Source organism: Phyllobates terribilis, unplaced genomic scaffold (genome assembly GCF_046119375.1).
Source record: "Phyllobates terribilis strain yellow unplaced genomic scaffold, ASM4611937v1 Scaffold_1__5_contigs__length_1240528914, whole genome shotgun sequence".
NCBI classification, from domain to species: domain Eukaryota; kingdom Metazoa; phylum Chordata; class Amphibia; order Anura; family Dendrobatidae; genus Phyllobates; species Phyllobates terribilis.
Window position 1 is genome coordinate 916,197,373 of NW_027362761.1, and position 12,018 is coordinate 916,209,390.

Consider the following 12,018-nt stretch of genomic DNA (forward strand, 5'->3'; position numbering starts at 1 on the left):
TCAGGGTCCACCGGAGGAGTCTGGTTGACTGGTGGGCTCGGCCAATGCTGCCCTAAAGCAGGCCAGGCTAAGAAAAGTGTGGGGAAAGTTACCGGGACAAATTGGGGCAGCTATGGACACCCAGCCGCCCCCTGATGGCTGGGTACCAAATGTGCACACCCGGCCTCCAGGCGGCTGGGGACTGAGCATGGATACCAGGCCTCCGAAGCAGCCATGACATGGTGGCCGATGTCTAACTCCACAAGCCTAAAAGGCCTCATTTCAAGTGCAAGCAAGCTAGCAGTATGGTATTGCAGCCTGGGCGTGGGTGGGTGGCAGGCTGCATACTTGCTCTTGCATTGCAAGGAATGGGGGAGGTACAATTGAACACTGCCCTGGGACAAGGACTTGCACGGGGATAGTTGCAAGTCTGCATCTACTGATGCGGCAAGGATCACTTCAGATGGGCACACTTTTAGGCAGTGACCTGGGTGTCAGAGATGCTTCCAGGGGTCTTCCCCATGCTGTTCCCATGTCTTTTCAGCACTGTATGCATGTGTCACACAGCACATGGCCAGATAAGGTTGTAAAATGTTAAAATGACATTTCCCGGTGAATGCATTTGTCACGGTTGAAAGCAATACTAAAGTGCAAAAACGCATAAAAAATGCTACTTGTGAACATAGCCCAAGGTGTGGAGGAGTATTTTTGTTTTTCGTTATTTATTTTACCTTATACACAAGTCTTTACCCTGGAAAGGGAGTTCCTTAACATATTTCACAGGAAAACCGTTTCAGTTTCATTTTTGAACGTTTTATTGAGAGCCCTTAAAAGTGCCATAATACCTCTGACCACGTTGTTGACAGCCGAGACCTGGGGGTCAAAAATGCTTCCTGGGGCGATCCCCATGCTGTCCCCATGTCATTTGAGCACTGTCACTATCGTTTTGATCACTTTTTAGGCTTTCTACAGACTGCCGTGGGTCCCGGCGCAAAAATGCTCGGGTCTCCCATAGACTAACATTGGGCTCGTTGCTCGGGTCGAGCACACGAGTATCACGGTGAGCTCGGTCCGAGTTTCGAGCACCCGAGCATTTTAGTGCTCGCTCAACACTAATAAAGACCCCTCAAGTGACTTCAAATGTGATGTGGTCCCTAAAAAAATGGTTTTGTAAATTTTGTTGGAAAAATGAGAAATAACTGGTCAACTTTTAACCCTTATAGTTTCCTAATAAAAAAAAATTTGGTTCCAAAATTGTGCTGATGTAAAGTAGACATGTGGAAAATGTTATTTGTTAACTTTTTTGTGTGACATATCTCTCTGATTTAAGGGCATAAAAATTCAAATTTTGAAAATTGCAAAATTTTCAAAATTTTCACCAAATTTCCATTTTTTTCACAAATAAACTCAAGTGATATCAAAGAAATTTTACCACTACTATGAAGTACAATATGTCACGAAAGAAGAATCTCAGAATCAGAGGGTTCCATTGAAGCGTTCCAGAGTAATTACCTCATAAAATGACAGTGGTCAGAATTGTAAAAATTGGCCTGGTCATTTACGTGCAAACCACCTTGGGTTGTAAAGATGTTAAAACTGTAGTTTTCCGTCACACGTATCATATATAACTGCACTCCAAATTCAACCATTACTGGCCTCCATTTACATTTTGTTGCAGTGTGTCAGTGAAGCTATTCACACGAGGTCGCTGTGAAGAATAGTAACCTACAAGCCAGCTAAAAAAAACTGTGGTTTTCCGTCAGACGTATCACATATAACTGCTGTCCAAATTCAGCCATTTTTGGCCTCCATTTACATTTTGTTGCAGTGTGTCAGTGAAGCTATTCACATGAGGTCGCTGTGAACCTACAGGCCCGCTATTTAAAACCGTGGTTGTCCGTCAGACGTATCACATATAACTGCGGTTCAAATCCAGCCATTTGTAGCGAACGTGGAAAATATTGTCCTCCATTTAAAACGGGCAAGGCGCATGGCAAGGGACGGGGAAATGGACGTGATGGTGATGGTGCAAGCAAAGATGGAGGCCATGGGCAAGCTGAAATTGTGCCACAACAAACACACACATCTTGTCTCTCGACTTTCCTGTCCCAATTACTACGGGATCGCAGAACACCACTATTGAACACAGAGCAGTGTCAAAAGGTTGTTGGTTGGATAGCAGATAATGTTTCCAGTCACTTTGCCACCACCACCCTGTCTTCCACACGGTAGAGTCTCAGTACCCGTGCATCTGGACCGCTAATTCCTCACCATGATCCTCCTTCCTCCCACCATGCCGAGACATGCTGGTTCCACACTTGGACACTCAGAAGAGCTGTTCACTTTTCCATTTATAGATTCGGGCCTCTCACCCGGCCAGCTTCAAGTGGGTTAAGAGGAGAATACATGTAGCGATGCCCAAATATTTGAGCAGCCACGGTCACATGAAGGCAATGGTGGGAAAGTGCAATTACTGTCGCAAGAGGTGGATGATGAAGAGACACAATTTCCAGGAGTCATGAGTAGGACTATGGTGCGGAAATGGAAGACGAGGTGGTAGATGATATAGTAACTGACTGAACCTGACAGGGGGACATGCAGAGTGAGGACAGCAGCACACTGAGTGAGGGAGGCATAGCACCACAATAGGTAGGAAGAAGCAGTTTAGTGGCCGCAGACACAAGGCGGGAAAGCGTTCCCCGTAACACCAACACAACGGAAGTTGCCTGTACAACTGTTAAGTCTTCCTGAGTATGGTTGCTTCTTAAAGACTCTGCAGATAGCCCCAAAAAGGCCATTTGCACCACCTGCCAGGCCAGCATCAGCAGGGGTAGCAAAACTAGCAGCCTGACCACCACCAGCATGATCAGGCTCATGGCAGCAAAGCGCCCGACTAAGTGGGCCGAACCCCAGGATCCAGAAACAGTGTCTGTGGGTGACACCACTGCTTTTTCCGCTGTTGTGCATGCACGCCAATCCCCTGTCCATGGCGCATGTGAAGATGCCTCCCGCCCTGCATCTGTCGTGGCACACTCTCAAGTAGCACCATTGGCAAGCACGTCCATGTCATTGTCCCAGCGAAGCATTCATTTGTCCCTACCCCAGTCCTTGGAATGCAAGCGCAAATACGCAGCCTACGCCCCACAGACCACACTACAAAATTCATACATTTCACAAATGCTTGCGCTCAAAATGTTGCCTTTTAGGTTCATGGAGACAGAAGCTTTCCAGAATCTGATGGCGGCAGAAGTCCTTTGTTACTCGATCCCCAGCCGCCACTATTTCTCCCCGTGTGCCGTCCCCGCATTTCACAAGCACGTGTCCCACAACATTAGCCATGTATTGAGCAACACAGTTACTGGGAAAGTCCACCTAACCACGGACATGTGGACAAGCGCTTGCAAGGGGCATTGGAGTGCCTTTAAAGTTTTGCCAGCCATTGCATTCATTGCATTCACTGCATAAGCAAACAGTATGGGACACCCATTTTCTAATAATGGGAAAAAAAATTTCAGGAGGTCCTCCTCTACGTCTCTTGGAAGGGGCATTGAAGTGCCTCCAACTTTTTGGCAGACATTAAACTCAATGCATACCCCATAACTGTATAGCAGAACCGCTCCCTATGGGAACATGGCGTTACTGAGGCCCAACTCTATGGGCCTTTAAATTGTTATTGGGGTTTTTCCTAAATTTTAGCAGCAGTTGTACTCACTGCATACCCTCTAACTGGATAGCAGAACCACTCTTTTCTAATGGGAACATTGCATTACTGAGGCCGACCTCTATGTGTCTTTAAATTGTTATTGGGGTTTTTCCTAAATTTTGGCAGCTGTTGTACTCACTTCATAACCTATACCTGTCTAGCACACCTGCTCCTTTTTAATGGGAACATGCACTCGTTACTGTGGCCCACCTCTAGGTGTCTTTAATTTGTTATTGGGGTTTTTCCCAAATTTTGGCAGCCATTGTACTCACTGCATACCCTATAACCGTCCCAATTTAGGGTCACCTTGCCGCTGGTGGGACGGCTTGTATACTTTTTTTGATCAAAAATAGTTCACTAAGTACCCTATATTTATTATGCAACTTTGCTTTACATTTATATATAATGATGGTAGGGTATGAGATATATTTTTGTCTTTTGTCTTTTGTAGGTTTTGCTCCTTTTTGCTAGTGTGAACATGCTCCTAATTCTTGCATGTCTACCATCTTAGACCTCAGTTCACATTGCTTGGTTTTTTGTCTTGTTTGCATTCTGTGCAATTTAAGGGTGTGGCATCCCCTTTGTTGAGCTGACTGGTATATATGTAGCTTACCACGGGCCTGGGTGGTCTGGAGTTGGGACCCGGTCCTATTTGTCTACCCTTTTATATGCATTACTTCAACTTTGATATACAGTAAGGTTTTTAATATAGGCAGTATAGGTACCGTCCCAATTTAGGGTCACCTTGCCGCTGGTGGGACGGCTTGTATACTTTTTTTGATCAAAAATAGTTCACTAGGTACCCTATATTTATTATGCAACTTTGCTTTACATTTATATATAATGATGGTAGGGTATGAGATATATTTTTGTCTTTTGTCTTTTGTAGGTTTTGCTCCTTTTTGCTAGTGTGAACATGCTCCTAATTCTTGCATGTCTACCATCTTAGACCTCAGTTCACATTGCTTGGTTTTTTGTCTTGTTTGCATTCTGTGCAATTTAAGGGTGTGGCATCCCCTTTGTTGAGCTGACTGGTATATCTGTAGCTTACCACGGGCCTGGGTGGTCTGGAGTTGGGACCCGGTCCTATTTGTCTACCCTTTTATATGCATTACTTCAACTTTGATATACAGTAAGGTTTTTAATATAGGCAGTATAGGTACCGTCCCAATTTAGGGTCACCTTGCCGCTGGTGGGACGGCTTGTATACTTTTTTTGATCAAAAATAGTTCACTAAGTACCCTATATTTATTATGCAACTTTGCTTTACATTTATATATAATGATGGTAGGGTATGAGATATATTTTTGTCTTTTGTAGGTTTTGCTCCTTTTTGCTAGTGTGAACATGCTCCTAATTCTTGCATGTCTACCATCTTAGACCTCAGTTCACATTGCTTGGTTTTTTGTCTTGTTTGCATTCTGTGCAATTTAAGGGTGTGGCATCCCCTTTGTTGAGCTGACTGGTATATATGTAGCTTACCACGGGCCTGGGTGGTCTGGAGTTGGGACCCGGTCCTATTTGTCTACCCTTTTATATGCATTACTTCAACTTTGATATACAGTAAGGTGTTATGTTCTGCTACCAAAGCTAAGGAAAGAGAGGAGATCTGTCCCTACTATGAGACTCAGCTGAATCCCTACGATGTAACAGGGAACCTGATCCTGCGATCAGACCTGCTAAAGTCCTAATCTAGTCTGTACGAAGACCTATAGATGTGGGGAGGGAATCCCTACAAGTACTAAGGACTGGGAGGAATATGGGACACCTCCTAACAGAAATAGTAGCAGACAGACGAACAAACAAAATAGATAGAACATAGAGGTCCGTAGACCAAGCAAACTAACAGAGTTAGATACAGAGCACAGGCTAGCTAGAAAGTAGATATACAATGAAGTCCAGCAAAGCCAGAAGGGCGGAGCAGGACTAAATAGGCCAACAAGGTCATGTGACCAGCAAAGGAAAAAAAAAAACCTAACAGCAAGGTTCTAACAGTACCCCCCCTTCTAAGAGGATCCTCCGGATCCCCTAGGACCAGGCTTATCAGGAAATCTCCTGTGAAACGCTCTGATAAGTCTGGACGCGGAAACATCATCTGACCTCACCCAAGAGTTATCCTCGGGTCCGAAACCTTTCCAGGCCACAAGATACTGCAAACTACCTCTATACCGTCTAGAGTCAAGGATGCGAGAAATTTCATATTCCCCGTCCTCCACCACCGGAGGAACAGAGGCAGAGGCGTCACCATCCGACACAACAGCTTTTTTTAACAGAGAGACATGAAAGACCGGATTAATTCTCCAGGAGGTAGGAACCTCCAACCTAACAGCAGATTGGTTGACAACCTGAAGCACCTTAAAGGGCCCTACAAACTTGGGACCCAATTTCTTAGAAGGAATCCTCAACCGCAGATTCCTAGAGGACAACCAAACCATGTCACCAACAGCGAACAAAACCTCCTGTCGTTTCCTATCAAAGTAGTCTTTAGATTTTCTGTTGGCCTCCTGAAGATTACCACGCACATCCGTCCAAACTCTTTCCAAATCACCGGAAAAATTCTCCTCCTCAGGCACGGCAGATCCCAACTTGGAGAACGACCCAAACGACGGATGTCTCCCAGAACAACAAAAAAAAGGCGAACAACCAGCAGAAGAAGATGTATGATTGTTCAGAGCAAATTCGGCAAGTGGCAGAAACTCAGACCACCCCTCTTGATTGTCTGCCACAAAACAACGCAAGAACTGCTCAACATCCTGGTTTTTCCTTTCTGTCTGGCCATTAGATTCAGGATGATATCCGGACGAAAACGACAAATGAATTCCCAACCTGTCACAAAAAGCACGCCAAAAACGAGCCACGAACTGAGGACCCCTATCAGAAACAATGTCAGTAGGAACGCCATGAAGTCTGACAATTTCCTTGACAAAGGCCTTAGCGAGAGTTTTAGCGCAGGGCAGTTTGACGAAGGGAACCAAGTGACACATCTTGCTAAAGTGGTCCACGACCACCCAGATGACAGTAAAACCCTCAGAGGGGGGAAGGTCAGTTATAAAGTCCATAGCCAAATGTGTCCAAGGAGCACTGGGGACGTCCAAAGGACAAAGCAACCCCGCAGTAGGAGTATGTGAGGACTTAGATCTAGCACATATAGTACATTGGCGCACCCACTTAATGACTTCCTTCTGCCATCCAGGCCACCAAAAACTGCGACCCACCAGTCTCTTGGTCTCAGAGATTCCGGGATGACCTGCCAACCGAGATTCGTGACACTCAACAAACAAATCTCTCCTAAAGGTCTCAGGCACAAACAACCTCCCATGAGGAGTGTTAGATGGGGCATTCTCCTGAGCTTTAAGAATCTCATCTTCCAAAACGGAGTCTAAAGCAGCTATCACAACACCTTCTTGTAAAATGTTTTCCTCTTTCTCAGCACCGACTATGGGAGAAAAACTGCGAGACAAGGCATCCGCCTTAACATTCTTAGTACCAGGGATGTAAGTAACGGAGAAATTAAACCGCGAGAAAAACAGTGCCCACCTAGCCTGACGGGCATTCAGGCGCTTGGCAGCATCAAGATATATCAGATTTTTATGATCCGTAAGAACCTGAACGGGAAATTCCGCACCTTCCAAGAAGTGGCGCCAGTGTTCAAATGCGAGTTTAATAGCCAATAATTCCCGATTACCAATATCGTAATTCAATTCAGTCTCCGAAAAATTTTTTGAAAAAAAGGCACAGGGATGTAATCCATCCCCGTTATCCTGAGACAATACTGCGCCAACCCCCACAGAGGAAGCATCAACCTCAACCAAAAACGGCCTAGTAACATCAGGCTGCATAAGGATGGGAGCAGAGGTGAACCTCTCCTTGAGATACACAAAAGCTTCAATGGCCTCAGAAGACCACTGAACCGCATCAGCACCTTTCCTGGTGAGATCAGTCAGAGGTTTGACAATACTAGAAAAATTTTTTATGAACTTTCTATAGTAATTGGCGAAACCCAAAAACCTCTGTATCGATTTCAAACCAATAGGCCTAGGCCATTCCTGCACAGCCTGAACCTTAACCGGATCCATCTCAAAACCTTTGCTGGAGATAATGTAGCCCAAAAAACTAATTCTCTGTACAGCGAACTCACATTTCTCCAGCTTAGCAAAAAGCGAATTGTCCATTAATAATTGTAATACCTCACGCACGCTCCGCCAATGAGACTCCAGATCTGGCGAATAAATCAAAATGTCATCCAAATACACAACCACATTTTTACCGATCAAAGGTCTAAGGATGTCATTAATCAGATTCTGAAAAAATGCAGGAGCATTAGTGAGACCAAAAGGCATAACCAGATTCTCAAAATGACCCACAGGAGTGTTAAAAGCAGTCTTCCATTCATCACCCTCCTTCATGCGCAACAGATTGTATGCCCCCTTAAGGTCAATTTTAGAGAACCACTTGGCCCCCAATAACTGGTTAAACAGATCAGGAATCAATGGCAGTGGGTAAGGATTGCGTACCGTAATTTTGTTAATCTCACGAAAATCCAGAAAAGGACGTAAACCGCCGTCCTTTTTTTTTACAAAAAAAAATCCAACCGCCACAGGAGACTTAGAGGGCCTAATGTGACCGGCGGCCAAGCTTGTCTGTATGTATTCCTCCAAAGCCTTCCTCTCAGGAATAGTAAGGTTAAATAAACGACTCTTAGGAAGAGTCGCTCCAGGGACAAATTCAATAGAACAATCATAGTCTCTATGGGGAGGCAAAACCTGCGATTCCTTCTCAGAAAAAACTCTCCAAAAATCCTGAATAGGAACAGGCAATTCTCCCCTATCCAAACCTGCAATACGCCCGTTACAACACTTGTCATAACATTTATGGCTCCAGGATTTAATTTCACTGGTAGACCAATCCAGTACAGGATTGTGAAATTTTAACCAGGGCAAACCCAATATTACTGGAGAAGGCAAGTTATTCAACACTACCAAATCCAATTTCTCATGGTGAACACCATTAATAGTGAGAGGAAATTCACTGACCTTGAGAGTAATATTCTTCAAAGGGGAGCCATCCACAGAAACCACAGCAATGGGGGATGACAAAGGTTCAGGTTTTAAATTGAGTTTTTCCACGAATCCCCCATCAATTACATTCAGTGTAGACCCGCAATCAACAAACACCCGAAATTCCATTAATTTTTCCTGAGCAATCGTGGAAGCAGCTAAAAATATACCCTTGGAATTTAAACAGGCAATACGGGCGTGACTGACCATTTTTTTTTCTTTCTTCATACGAAGCTCACAGCCTTTAATCAAATGACCAGATTTTCCGCAGTAGAAACACAAGCCTTGCGAAAAACGACGGTCTTTTTCTTGAGAGCGAGGTGCCACCGATCCAATCTCCATCGGTTCACCACTGTTAGTACACACATTATCATAACCAGAAACTGACATAGCAGAGGATTTGCTCTCATTAACCCTAGCACGCAGTCTTCTATCCACCCGTATAGCTAATTGCATAGCCTGTTGCAAATCTTCAGGTGTAGGATAAGCAATTAGCAGGTCTTTAACCCTTTCACTGAGCCCAGCAAGAAATAGACTTTTCAGAGCAGAATCGTTCCACCCTGTTTGAGTGGACCAACGACGAAAATGTGTACAATATTTTTCCACATTACCCGATCCTTGTTTTAGACGTCTCAACTCAGTCTCAGCTGATGCGACACGGTCAGGATCATCATATAATAGTCCCAAAGCAGAAAAAAAACTATCCACTGATCTGAAGCATGAATCACTAGGTTGCAAAGAAAAGGCCCACTCCTGAGGCTCTTTGCGCAAAAGTGACATTATGAACCCTACGCGCTGGGATTCATCCCCAGAGGACTTAGGTCTCAAACGAAAATACAATAAGCAAGCATTTTTAAATGAAAAAAATTCTCGGTGTTCACCAAAAAACAAATCCGGCAAACATACCTTAGGCTCCAAGAAATGTGCTCCAGGACAGTTACTCACGTGCTGACGGAGCTCGGCCACCTCCAGAGAGAGTCCCTGCAGGCGATGAGCCAAATCCTGAACCGACACCATGATGGAACAGAAAAATCTTTCCTTAGAGAATTTGCTGGCTGGACTTACTGTTATGTTCTGCTACCAAAGCTAAGGAAAGAGAGGAGATCTGTCCCTACTATGAGACTCAGCTGAATCCCTACGATGTAACAGGGAACCTGATCCTGCGATCAGACCTGCTAAAGTCCTAATCTAGTCTGTACGAAGACCTATAGATGTGGGGAGGGAATCCCTACAAGTACTAAGGACTGGGAGGAATATGGGACACCTCCTAACAGAAATAGTAGCAGACAGACGAACAAACAAAATAGATAGAACATAGAGGTCCGTAGACCAAGCAAACTAACAGAGTTAGATACAGAGCACAGGCTAGCTAGAAAGTAGATATACAATGAAGTCCAGCAAAGCCAGAAGGGCGGAGCAGGACTAAATAGGCCAACAAGGTCATGTGACCAGCAAAGGAAAAAAAAAACCTAACAGCAAGGTTCTAACATAAGGTTTTTAATATAGGCAGTATAGGTACCGTCCCAATGTAGGGTCACCTTGCCGCTGGTGGGACGGCTTGTATACTTTTTTTGATCAAAAATAGTTCACTAAGTACCCTATATTTATTATGCAACTTTGCTTTACATTTATATATAATGATGGTAGGGTATGAGATATATTTTTGTCTTTTGTCTTTTGTAGGTTTTGCTCCTTTTTGCTAGTGTGAACATGCTCCTAATTCTTGCATGTCTACCATCTTAGACCTCAGTTCACATTGCTTGGTTTTTTGTCTTGTTTGCATCCTGTGCAATTTAAGGGTGTGGCATCCCCTTTGTTGAGCTGACTGGTATATATGTAGCTTACCACGGGCCTGGGTGGTCTGGAGTTGGGACCCGGTCCTATTTGTCTACCCTTTTATATGCATTACTTCAACTTTGATATACAGTAAGGTTTTTAATATAGGCAGTATAGGTACCGTCCCAATTTAGGGTCACCTTGCCGCTGGTGGGACGGCTTGTATACTTTTTTTGATCAAAAATAGTTCACTAAGTACCCTATATTTATTATGCAACTTTGCTTTACATTTATATATAATGATGGTAGGGTATGAGATATATTTTTGTCTTTTGTCTTTTGTAGGTTTTGCTCCTATAACTGTATAGCAGAACCGTTCCATTCTATTGAGAACATGTCGTTACTGAGTCACATCTCTATGTGTCTTTAAATTGATATTGGGGTTTTTCATAAATTTTGGCAGACGTTGTACTCACTGCATACACTATAACTGTATAGCAGAACCACTCCTTTCTGATGGGATCATGTCGCTACAGAGGTCCACCTCTATGTGTCTTTAAATTGATATACAGGTTTTTCATAAATTTTGGCAGCCATTGTAGTCACTGCATACCCTATAACTGTATAGCAGAACCGCTCCTTTCTAATGGGAACATTTTTTTTACTGAGGCCCACCTCTATGTGTCTTTAAATTGTTATTGGAGTTATTCCTAAATTTTGACAGACATTGAACTCACTGCATACCCTATAAGTGTATAGCAGACCCACTCATTTCTAAAGGGAACATGTCGTACTAGTTACTGAGGCCCACCTTTATGTGTCTTCAAATTATTATTGGGGTTTATCCCAAATTTTGGCAGCTGTTGTACTCACTGCATACCCTCTAACTGGATAGCAGAACCACTCTTTTCTAATGGGAACATTGCATTACTGAGGCCAACCTCTATGTGTCTTTAAATTGTTATTGGGGTTTTTCCTAAATTTTGGCAGCTGTTGTACTCACTGCATAACCTATACCTGTCTAGCACACCTGCTCCTTTTTAATGGGAACATGCACTCGTTACTGTGGCCCACCTCTATGTGTCTTTAATTTGTTATTGGGGTTTTTCCCAAATTTTGGCAGCCATTGTACTCACTGCATACCCTATAACTGTATAGCAGAACCGTTCCATTCTATTGAGAACATGTCATTACTGAGTCACACCTCTATGTGTCTTTAAATTGTTATTGGGCTTTTTCATAAATTTTGGCAGACGTTGTACTCACTGCATACACTATAACTGTATAGCAGAACCACTCCTTTCTGATGGGATCATGTCGCTACAGAGGTCCACCTCTATGTGTCTTTAAATTGATATACAGGTTTTTCATAAATTTTGGCAGCCATTGTAGTCACTGCATACCCTATAACTGTATAGCAGAACCGCTCCTTTCTAATGGGAACATTTTTTTTACTGAGGCCCACCTCTATGTGTCTTTAAATTGTTATTGGAGTTATTCCTA